This window comes from Ctenocephalides felis, unplaced genomic scaffold (genome assembly GCF_003426905.1).
Source record: "Ctenocephalides felis isolate EL2017-DRISC unplaced genomic scaffold, ASM342690v1 CF-g0.4_SCAFFOLD_03570, whole genome shotgun sequence".
Classification (NCBI taxonomy): Eukaryota; Metazoa; Arthropoda; class Insecta; order Siphonaptera; family Pulicidae; genus Ctenocephalides; species Ctenocephalides felis.
This window is the reverse complement of record NW_020539724.1, coordinates 9,571,772-9,584,247: the sequence shown is the minus strand read 5'-3', so window position 1 is coordinate 9,584,247 and position 12,476 is coordinate 9,571,772. Positions and strand designations below refer to the sequence as shown.

The 12,476-nt window shown below is 28.0% G+C and overlaps 1 non-coding gene across 1 annotated transcript; it reads left to right on the top strand.

The window, feature by feature from the left end:
* The first annotated feature begins 9,044 nt into the window (after positions 1–9,044).
* On the top strand, positions 9,045–9,116 carry Trnap-ugg. The gene has a single exon. It is a non-coding gene; the product is annotated as a tRNA-Pro (tRNA).
* Positions 9,117–12,476: the final 3,360 nt, after the last annotated feature.

The window sequence follows — 12,476 nt, the reverse complement described above, 5'->3', positions numbered from 1 at the left end:
AAAATTTAGTTCTATGCATTCTATATAACGAACAAAATCACAAATTTACGAATCACCTCAACTATATTATCTTCTCACAAGCGTATCATTTAATGAAACTTGTCACACGTTGTTATTATACTTTACCAAGATTGTACAAAATTTCAATTTGTTCATTCAATAGTTTTTGAGATATGCGAGATTACACTCTGACTTGAAACTAGCCTAGTTTCAGGTTGAGAGCACTTTTGGCTTAAGTGCACCATGGTATCTTCTCAAAAGCGGATTATGCGAATTTGATGAAACTTGGCACACAATGTTATTATACTTACCAAGATGTGACAAAAATTTCAAATTTGTTCATTCAATAATTTTCGAGATATGTGAAATTTCACTCTGACCTAAAACTAGCCTATTTCAGGTTGAGAGCACTTTGGCCTAAGTGCACCATGGTATCTCCTCGAAAGCGGATCATGCAAATTTAATGAAACTTGGCACACATTACTATTATATTTTACAAAGACTGTGACAAAAATTAGGTTCATAAGGTAGTTTTCGAGATATGCGAGATTACACCAGGCTAGTTTCAATATGTCTGACAAATCGCCCTGCAAATTTCTTAGGTTATGTCAGTCATATATTTGTGGCATAAAATTGTGTTTTTATTTAGTTACTTGACTAAACAAATTCCAGCCAAATTGGCTAATGTAAATTTGTTTTTAAGGTAATAATGGTGTTTTTGGTTCATACTCATAATTGTAGATATCCATACGTAAAAATGAAAGGTTCGTAATTTTTTTCAGCAAAAACTTAAATCACATTTAATCATTTCATTTCATGATATTTTGTAAGGATTCACAGTTAAAAAAAACATCTATTTTAAATATAGATGCATCAATATTATTATCAAGGTCATATAACTAATTCCAATAATAATTTCCAATAATAATCTATGTTGAGCGAAAACATTAATTATTTGAAAATCGTAAACAGATTAGTCAACATTATTGTGATTCATTATGCAAGAATAATATACAGAAATATTTATGTTAAAATCACGATAAAAACTGCTTTAATCCAGTTCAGAAAAAAACTGAAGTTACGTAATATTAAATTTATGAATGTATTCATAGTTTTAAACTGCGAATATATTACATAAAATGCGTAGTTCTTAATTAATCTAATTAAACTTAAGAGTTAGAGAGTACTTGATATGTGCGTCTCGATAATTGGCTACAAATTATCTGAACCATTCGACTAAACGATTCAAAAAGATCTTGTATTGATTCGATTCTAAATAAAAATATCATTTAAAAAAATCCCACATTTATAACTATTTTGCCTAATTTTTCAGAGTTCACATTTCTAAACATTGAGCTATTAAGAGAAATTTTCGAATAATTGAAACGTTGCCAAATAACGTTACGAGATCTTAAATTTCAATCTCGTTGATAAATAGTTTCATATATTAAAATCATTTAAATTAAATATTGAATCTTCAGCAGCCATAAATTTCTGATCATAATCAAGTGCGAGAATTATGAACACGGTTTTGCCAAATATTTGAAGTATGCTCGAAAAATATTAACCAATAAGTAATTATATTCGTAAAATAAATTTCATTCGATTTTTATGTTTATTATGTAATTTAATTATTTTCACATAGACTTCAATAAACAAAAATCTATATTAGTTCACTATGTCTAAAAAAGTAAGATTATGGACATACCAAAATGAAATACCTCAGATTATCGACAACTCTAAAAATAACTCAGAACTTGGTAGTACTTCATAAATCCTCCAGATTTACTTTTAAAACAAAACTATAAATGGAATAAATTTATAATCCAAGTGCATGAAAAACTTCTATTACCGAGTTGTATCGAACATAAAATGACATTAGATACAAAATATAAGTTTCGCCTTATAAAATAAACCGCATGGGTTTACTGATTTCACGCTTATTTCTAAGTCACGGTTGATAATATTTGGAGAAGCAAAACTAAATTGAAAAAAAAATGTCTATAATAGCGAAGTTAATAAGTTTGTTGATTTTTGGCCAAGACTTGTACGACTAGGTACCCGTCACGAGATTGGGTGATTGATTGCGCGAATATTACGAAAGTTTACCTTCATCTATAAGACGTCAATTGAGTTTGGCAAAATATTCAATTAAAGAGAGCTATTTTGTAATTAAATAAACCAGGGAGATCTTTCTCATAAATATCTTAGGAATAATTATATTTTAAAAATATAAATCAACGCAACACAAAAAATGTTTTGTTTTACATGGCCAAACCATGACCAAAGACAAGTTTATTTCTTTTGTTTGAACTCCACTTTTTTACTTACATTGTTGCAGTTTCAGTGATTTTTTGTATTTAAAATAAAACTAATGACGTATACAAAATTACAAAGCCAAAGACATTAATTATCTGTTATCACGAGCAAATATTTAGATGGCTACCACAACTTTTTTATAGTTGGGTTTAAACAAACTTGAAACACACGTGGATAATATTCGTAAGATTTTTTTTTTTTTTGAATATTTTTAACAGCAATCAGAACCTTACGTCCTATGAGCTGTTAGGCTGAAACTTCTCCTCACTTCGTATTTTTTAAATGGTAACCCAATGGTTAATCCATCCATATTAATAATTATTAATTATTAGAATTAATCTAATAGGGCTGACTTTTTTTATTGGTGCAGCAATGCCGGGCAAGGGCTATTTTCACTTGGAAACATATAAAATAAAATATAAAAGTAACTTTTAGAAATTAAGTTTTCAAAAGCCAAAGCCAATATTATGTCAACTCATAGGTTCAAATAAATATTTTATTTCAATCCAAGTCTCTGAAAAATGATGAAACCCCTGGCTTTATTGATATTATATATCATCCATGTATATTGAAGTGTACTGGAAACTTAAATACACGAAGGAAATTCAAAAGTAGCACAGTAAGCCGGATTCCCCAAGGTATTTCAGACACGTGCCCTGAAGGTCGTGAACCCCTGACACTGTACAAAGAAAGCCTTGGCACTGACTGGCTTCGAGGGACACATTTACAGGTAACAGACATCTTTATGTAAAGCGAAAGAAAACACCAACTACGGTAATTTTATCCATAAAAATTTATTATATTACTACTACATGTATTTTTTTTATTATTTTTGGTAATAACCAAACCATTTACACCGTTATCTTTATTTTACTCAGGTTTCATATATGCATATTCCAATTGCTTAGATAAAATTCTAACTACCTGCAGATTAAAATGCAATTATTTAAGCGACATTAGAAAAAACAATTGCGGATTTTTTGTAACTTATCTTATCGCACTGATAAATTTAATGCACACGACTGAAATCATAATAATGAAAAATTCTCATAGCATTTATTGTGATAAGATAGTAGAATTAATACAATATTCAAATACGCAACATATTAATTAAATTAAAGATTAAATACTTAGTGATAAATTAACCCAGTCAAATTAATAAGATTGCTGATTTCAATCAGTTTTAATGAAATCATGCAACTTCTGAAATTGTTTATGAAATTTTAAACTTAATTATTTCAATGCTGAAAATATTTCAGGATATTTATTTAGTAGTAAACCATCAACAAAGAATACATTCCATAACTTCTTGTACAAATGGCAAAATAATTACCCTTTATTTATAAATTACCATAAGAAAATAATTACACAAACATTATTTTCCATTCGTACAATCATTCGCCCTGTGGAATTTATATAATAAATTATATAAATCATAATTTTATTACCCATTTTGTCAATATTTAGCCCTTTCAAAATAAAGACAGCTGAGCTCTAGCAATTAAGGAATCGCTTTAATAACGAAACCAAGGAAAATTATAAAACAGCTACTCATTTAAGAAAATAATTCATTTGCTTATATAAAAAGAAATATATGTATAAGAATACTAAATCAAGTTATGACATTGTGTCTTGAAATATAAAACTATAAAAATGAGATTGCTGATTTCAATCAGTTTTAATGAAATCATGCAACTTCTAGAATTGTTTATAAAATTTTACACTTAATTATTTCAAATTATTACTAGTAGCTACTAAAAATATGCTAAGCACAGTCTTGTGTATCTTTTAGCCTTTTCAAAATAAAGACAGCTGAGTTCCAGCAATTAAGGAATCGCTTTAATAACGAAACCAAAGAAAATTATAAAACAGGCACTCATTTCAGAAAATAATTCATTTGCTTATATAAAAAGAAATATATGTATAAGAATACTAAATCAAGTTATGTGTCTTGAAATATAAAACTTGGAATTAGCTCATTAAAAGTTTTGAGAATATGGGATGCGTCAGAAAAAAATAGTCAAACTCGTATAATAAAGATGAACATTGTAGCAACAAAATTATAATAATAATTATATTACATAATTTCATAAAGCAAACATGCAATATTGCAAATCGTATTAATATTTGCAACGTTGAACGCAATTTAATGGATGACGCACGTGGTTGGAGACATAAGGCATTTTGCAATATAATTGTTTAGCATTTTATATATAAAATGGAAAATTAAAACATATTTATCCTAATATGACTAATAAAATTTTACAATAAATTTAAAATTAAATGTGCTCAAAATTGGTTATGAAGCATTTACAAGGAACGAAGGCTGTTGAAACAATTAGAGACCTTGATAAATTGAAGCATAGTAATTGATACTAAGCGATAAATTAATATAAAAATTAAATTTCTTGTGATCAATAAATAGTTGATTTGTTTACCAGTGATTAAATATTACAATAACAACTTTCAGGATATCTTCGCTTCCTTTATAATTGAAATATAGTATTCTATAAATATTCTCTCAAGCAAGAAAATTCTTTCCCATTAAATTTTAAAAATATTGAACGCGTATAAAGTATATTAAAAATAATTTATTACCATATAATAAATCAGATATTTTGGTGCAGTTCATGCAACTTACTCCAATAAATGGCTCCAAATCCTCCGTCTTCCAAAATTAAACACAATTCTCCTCGAGATCAAATCCCTCAACTATTCAATAAAATCTTAGACTTCTGAACACAATTCACAGAAAACCAGCTTCATAATATTGCACAATACTGTCAAATTCCTCTGATATTTCAACTGATTCAATGAATTTGGATGAACTATTCAGAGGTCCAACTATTTTTTCGTCCTACCCGAACACAGACAGGTACAACAAAGAAAATAAAAACAAATGCTTTAGACGAGCCACAAGTTATGAGGTAAGTGAATAATAAAGAACCCAGAGAGAGATGAAAATATTGGAACGATACCGGCAGAAATAAACAAGAAAAAGATAGACTGTTCAACTAGATGGAGTACTTTTTTTCCTTCGGTAGTGGGGCGATTGGAGCTATTAAGTTGTATGACTTTAGCATTTCTTAATTGACTTTGAATTAATTAAAAGACAATGTTACAATAGCTTATTTATATAGATTACTAAATTATTCATGAAAATTAAACGTAGAAATAAATTATTTTATCTGTATTATTTTTTCAGAAATCAGGGGTCAACTATGTGGTAAGATAGATTATAACATAACGTTGTTATGGCAACGTAATAAGAATGGTACATGATAAAAATAAAAAAAACTAGTTGGGCGCATGGCTCGTTCATTAAAGCAAATTGCTGGAACTTCCCGTACTAAAAATTATTTTTTTTAAAAAGATTAAAATTTTTGAAAAAATTTACTCTGAAAAAGTTATATTTTGAGAAACTATAAATATTGACAAAAATTTACTTTTTTGAAAAAAAGACTTTTTGAAGAAAAATTTATTTGAGAATTTTGGAAAGTCAGAACTTTTTTTCAAAGCAATCGTACTGCTTAAACTGCACAGAGACAAAATATCGAAGCGTCTAACGGATAAACATTGGTACGGAACCCATAGGAATGTAAACAAAATTTATACTTTTTGTTAAAATCTCTATAAAATATCTGATAATTTGATGTGCATATGCCTAATGATCATTTTTGACCGCCAAATGACTTTTTTTTTTACTATTTTTACTAGATCTCCGAAACCGCTAGGCCTGCCTTCATGAAAATCAGTTCACCTTGTGATCAGTTGTTCACCTTGTTATTACAAGTAAATGTTTTTTTTTGAATTATTCAAATCGGATGCTCCGTTCTCTGAAAACTGAGTTACCGTTTTTGGCACTTTTTGTCCCATATCTTTGGAATGGCCAGACCTGCCAAAAACTAATCAGCACGTCTCCTTATCAATACTAATCGAATGTTTTTTGAATTATTCAAATCGGTTGATCGGTGTTCCCAAAATCGTCGACGAAAATTTGTATCCGCACACACACACACATACATCTATTTTTCTAAGGTATGCCAAAATATTCAGAAACCTTTGAAACGTAAAGATATATAAAAATGTTCATATATTCAAATTTTCAAAAGAATTTTTCAAATTCATTTTCAAAATTTTCAATTTCATAAAACCGTACGTTATAAATGAATCCCAAAGATGCAGTTATGATAACATTCTTTCTAGGTTTGTTTATACGTAAAATAGGCTTGATCTTATAGCAAATAGATGGCATTTTTAGAGTTTTTAGAACCAAGAAAGGAGGATAAGATAGAATTGGGCCCTTAATGTAACAAATAAAAAAAATCCTAAAAAACCCTATTTTTATGTCAAAATATATGATTGACATGGCACTATGTAAAAACTTTTTTTCTCAAGATAGATGTCTGACATGACTCATGTAAACTTCTTAGCGTCAGATATATTTGACTGACATGGCTATTAACGTGTTAATAATGATTGATTACGAAATATAAATATGGACAAATCATACAAATTATTTTTATACATCTAAAATTCTGCTCGATGTTGCCTGACACATAATTTAAAACTCCTATAAAATCGCATGTCCATTTTAGAACGTGTAGATTTTAAAAGCACATGATTCAGAAAAATATTTTATTTCATATCATTAAATATTGAGATTTTATTTTAAGTCATAACATTATTATGATTTATTCGGTTGAAAAGAAGCCAATGAAATGTAACATTGCTGGTTTCCATTAGGACACACTAAATCTGCTCAAAGCCGTCGACGTCTATATTTTGGAGTCCCCAGTTTTTTTAATGACACATAAGTATACGGTACGAATATTTCGATTAAACTTTCATCATCGAGATGAATATATAAATTGTTATAACATAAATAATAATACTACAAAGATTGTCTTTTGGCAACAGGGTCTATATGTCGAAAATAATGATGTACTATCATGTATCAGTTGTTTATCCATTATTTTAATTTTTTTATATTCTTAACATCAAATTGGATCAAATATATAACCAAAGATCGATTTTCCTATTTTCGTATAAATTAGCGTTGGTTTGATCCCAAGGCATGGCTTCTGTACACGTCGAAGATATATCAAGTTAATGTATAATCTTATTAGATACTTGCGCAGATATTAAGTATCTCTCAGGCCAGATATGTATATATATATATATATATATATATATATATATATATATATAAATAATTAATATATAATACTGAATAATCATTATTACCATAATTAGTGAGTTTTAATACGCTAGGACAAGGACGGTCAGATCTGCAAACACGTGGATAAATATTTACTGATTAATTAGAGGAAATCTATATTATAATTTTATTTATCTCATAGGAAACAAATTGCTTTGTATACTTGCGGTTGAAATTACCTATCGATAACATTATAATGTATTTTGAAATTCCTAATACATAATTAATCAAAGTCTGTACGCAGTTCTATAATAATTAACTTATCAATATATGTAAATATTCTACGGTGTAAAAACTTATTGTAGTTGCGAAATGTTGTATTATAACTTATAAATATTCCATCCACTTGGAACGAGTTTTGAATCTGTATTTGATTTAGAAATTTAAATTTGCACCGAAATTTTTAAATAAAAATATGAGTCAAGAAAAATCTGCAAGGATTAATGACAATTAGTTTTTAAACAGATTTTCGTAAAATATCTGATATATTAGGTTGTCAAATATCTCCCTTCCGCGTTTTTGCTCTTTATTCAAAAGGCAAAAAGACGGAAGGGAGATACAACCTTATCTATTATATAAAAATAAGTCGGGATTTCGTTACTGACGATATAACTCCAGAACGCACGAACCGATTTCGACGATTTTGCATTCGTTGGAAAGGTCTCGGGCTCCGTGAGGTTTATAACAAGAAAATTGAAGAAAGATTTCAACAGAAAAGCGGAAAAAACTTTTTCTTTTTCACATACAGCATCATCTCTGATACTTAGCATGTACTACAAACTAATATTTTTTGTTTGACTGCTACTCATTGTTCTCTGCTCAGTTAATTTCGTGTAATAAACCGGCATTGTGTTCACTGTGAAATTATGCAAAAAAAGTTAAAAAAATAAGTTATTCGTTTCCTAACATTTCAATTGGAAACCATCAAATTTATCACATGTATTGTGCAAATTTTTATTCAATTTCAACAGCAGGCAATTTTTGTCTTCATCTTTTAATCGCCAAACGAAATGTTACATAAAAAAAACCATCTGGTGGTGATACGGAGTTCGCCCGGTTTGCTAGTTTATTTATAAGAAAACAAGTTTTAGTAATTTGTTATAAGCTAAAATTTAGTTTATACAATGATGTTTTAAAAATATTATTTTAATATAAACATATTGAAAGTAGAAATTAATAATTTAGTTAAAAAATTAAAAAATCACTTGTGTCTAGAGATATACAAAATATATTTCAATTTAATAAAAAAAAAAAAACGATCAAAAAATCTTGTGTCTAGTTCAAGAAAAAAAATCAAGCCAAGTAAAATCCACAATTATAAGGTTTTGAAATTAATATTTTGATAGGATCATCTTTAAAATGAGACTAACGTTAGAAAAAAAATTAATAATTAATAAATTAATTAAAATATATATTTGCAGTAATAATAATCATTAAAATCATAAAATTGAAAGTACTCTCGGCGCAACACACGAAACCGAGAAACATTCGATATTCTTCAAGCGGCTCAATGGTCTAGGGGTATGATTCTCGCTTTGGGTGCGAGAGGTCCCGGGTTCAAATCCCGGTTGAGCCCTATCTTTTTAACGTATCAAACTAAATTATTGCAAATACTGATTTAGAATCCTTTCGGATAGTCTAGGTATCTTTTACTAATTCCTAATAATACAAGTTTTATTGCAATATCAAAAATTTTATTATAAAACGTGCTAACATTGAAGTTACATAGTTATGAAACAAATAAAAAAAGTTAAAGAAATTTATTGATTAAATTGTGAATAATGCAATATCAATTTTTAATACAAATTTTCATAATTTGTGTTATTTGAAAATGCAATAAATATATAAATAACTCCATTTTGCTATTTATAAATATGCATAAATTTTTATTAGCCATGTCATTTGAAAGACTTATTTCAAATTCCGACAGGCGTAAAATATCTGGATTGTAATTGGTCGTTAAACAATTAACACGTTAAACAAACAAATTTAATAGACAATTAGTGCCAAGTTTAAATGAAGAACCTAGGACAAATATTGCGCAAACGCTGGTACATGTGTTCAGTCAAATATAACGTAAGACACATTAGTGCTAACAGAAACAAATTTTGACTAATGAAAAATTCATCAAAAAAAAAAAAAAAAAATAGCAAAATATAAAAAATGAATAATGTTAGTAGCTGAGACTTATTATTATTTAACTAAAAAAAGATGTTTAGAAGATTTGAAGTATTCTGCACTATTTGTTTTATTATTAACGAATTTTTAGCGAACTGTGAGAATTATGAAAGTCGAATAATTTACCCATTTTGCAAGCCAAAAAAATGGTATACGTGCAAAAATAAAGAACGTCTCGGAAACTAATTACTTAAAGAAACAACACAAGAACGTTTTCCGGTGTAAACACTTTAATTTAATAAGACTAATGGTTTTATGGCACACGAAACATGAAAATTAGCACGAACATGCAACCAGTTGCGCGACCATCATATGAAAAAATATAGTTTTGTTAAAAAATCTACAATGGTACATAATATATGGTGATAAATGAATCATCCATAATCCATCTGTCGTTTAAAGAGGGCATAAAATTCCAATGGCCTTGTTTCTAGACATGTTGTACTACAAGTCTATAAAACTCGTACGATCGGTAGACTAGGAAGTGAAACGGGTCAACGAACGTAAATTTATCGGTAAACTTATAAGATTTATCATTATCATTATATTTTTTTAATAATAATCTGTAGAATCTTTGTAAATTTGATAATTCTGTCTAATATTTATAGGATTTGAAATTTAAAACTCATCAACATGTTAAGGAAATTACTATAACAAGAAGGAAACAAGACCAAAGAAACTTCTATAATAGAGATAATTTTAAGGAGAGAAAAATATTACTGCTGATTATTTTATAATTTATCAGAAAGTGCAATGAATCATATGACATAACATAAATTTGTCACAATTTTTTTTATTATTTTAAGTTCAAATTATAGAGTAAGGAGCCATGGATAGTAGGTGCAAGTAGCAATTTGCCTTAAGGCATGTCGACAACTTCTATTTTTGATGTGTTTTAATTTTTATATTATATTTATAGCCATGTCATTTGAGTACTTCGTTAAATATACAAGTTCATTGAATATGAAAGCATTGAACTGCAAAATATATGTTAATGAAATGATGAAAAGGGGTCTCAGTCACATTGAGCGCTCTCGACGTCTGACGATTTGCGTACTTGAATAATTTAATATATTCGGCTTGACGAAGCGTTCAGTTCAATTCATGTGATTTCAAATCTCATGACTGATTAATATAGCGTATTCATATTGCCAGAAAAATAAATAAAAGTATCATGAATACGAGATAAATGTAAGCTTGAGACTTATTTTTACTTGATAAGATACATCTTTTCACTTTATGAACACATCTATTCAGTTTAAACGAAAAGTGTGAAGAGAAATAAAAGATTACACTTTCAGTGTTCTAACTACATAGTTATTCGGGGTACCGCAAGGCAGGATGTGAAGACCTGAAATTATCTCTGTATACATTGATTACATTCTATTATTGAATCATTCATATTATCCAGCAAACGATTTGTCTGCATTTGATTGAAGTTTTATATATTTCTCAAATTCTATCTTTCTATTTTCCAACAATAATACAATTATCTTTACATCCAACCAAAAAAGTGTTGCAAAATTTGTGTAACTTTAAAGCAAATGGCATTGTTCCAAGCACTGCAGCGCAAAATACAGCAAAGTACTTTTGTGCAGTAAAATAAATCTTCATCTTAACGACTTCATTTTAATGCAAAATATGCCATCAAAGAAAACAAATTTCTTTATTTAATATGATACAAACAGGTAGAGTTATAGACACACCTCTATAAGTTATAAAGTTAACCTGAATATAAAACAATAGTTTTATTAAATCCAACCGAATAAAAACGTACGATTACGTTGCTATTTAATTTCTTCTTTATTCTAAAAGTCATCGTTCGCTCCAAAATTATCATGGTGATGAAAAATTACGTAATTTTGAAATAGTAGATAGATTACATGTTTTACGTATATATAGTAGCATTTAATCTTATCACGAATTGCGTATGTTAAAACAAATTTCAAATAAAAATGTTTTCCGTATTCTAACAATATCAAAAAGTGTTATTTTTTAATTTATTACAGAAGGGTCATACCTAATACTTTAACTATGAAATATGAAATATTTTCTTACATAAAGTTCTAGTTAGATCTCTAATCTAACAACTCTTTTTTGTCAATTTTTTACTATATTTCAAATAAAATATTTTACTTTAACTACTTTAGTAGATATTTTAATGACCCGCTTTTCAATAAAGAACAGAGCGTATTCGTGACTGAAAGGTCAATTAGATTATAAGTATTTTACGTTGACTACTGCTCATTATTTTAAATGAGGCTACACAGACAAATAGACGCCGAACGATATTTGATATCGAACCTGTTTCTAAGAATTGAGGTAATTGATATCGTTGAAAATCGATACATTTAAACGAATATTGAAAGATTGACTTATTTTCTTAGTGTATAAAAACTTATTCATATCGTAAAAGATAATACTGTCTGCCACTATTAAAATATTCAAAAATACACAATATTTACGAGGTTGTATCATGTATAAAACATTTTATTAAATCGTAATTCTTTTACTAGCAGATAATTTCAAGTTTTACAATCAGAATTTATAGCCAGATCCCATAAAATCTGTATTAATGTTTACACTACAAGAAGTATGTACATCAATATAAGAAAATGCATAATATTTACAAAGAAAAAGCTTTAGCATTCAATGGGTAACAACATTATAACTCATGAAGCCGATCGATACAGAAGTCTAGACAAGAACTCAATAAGTGCTTTGAAAGCAAAATCGTGTTTTTTTCAATATTAAATGA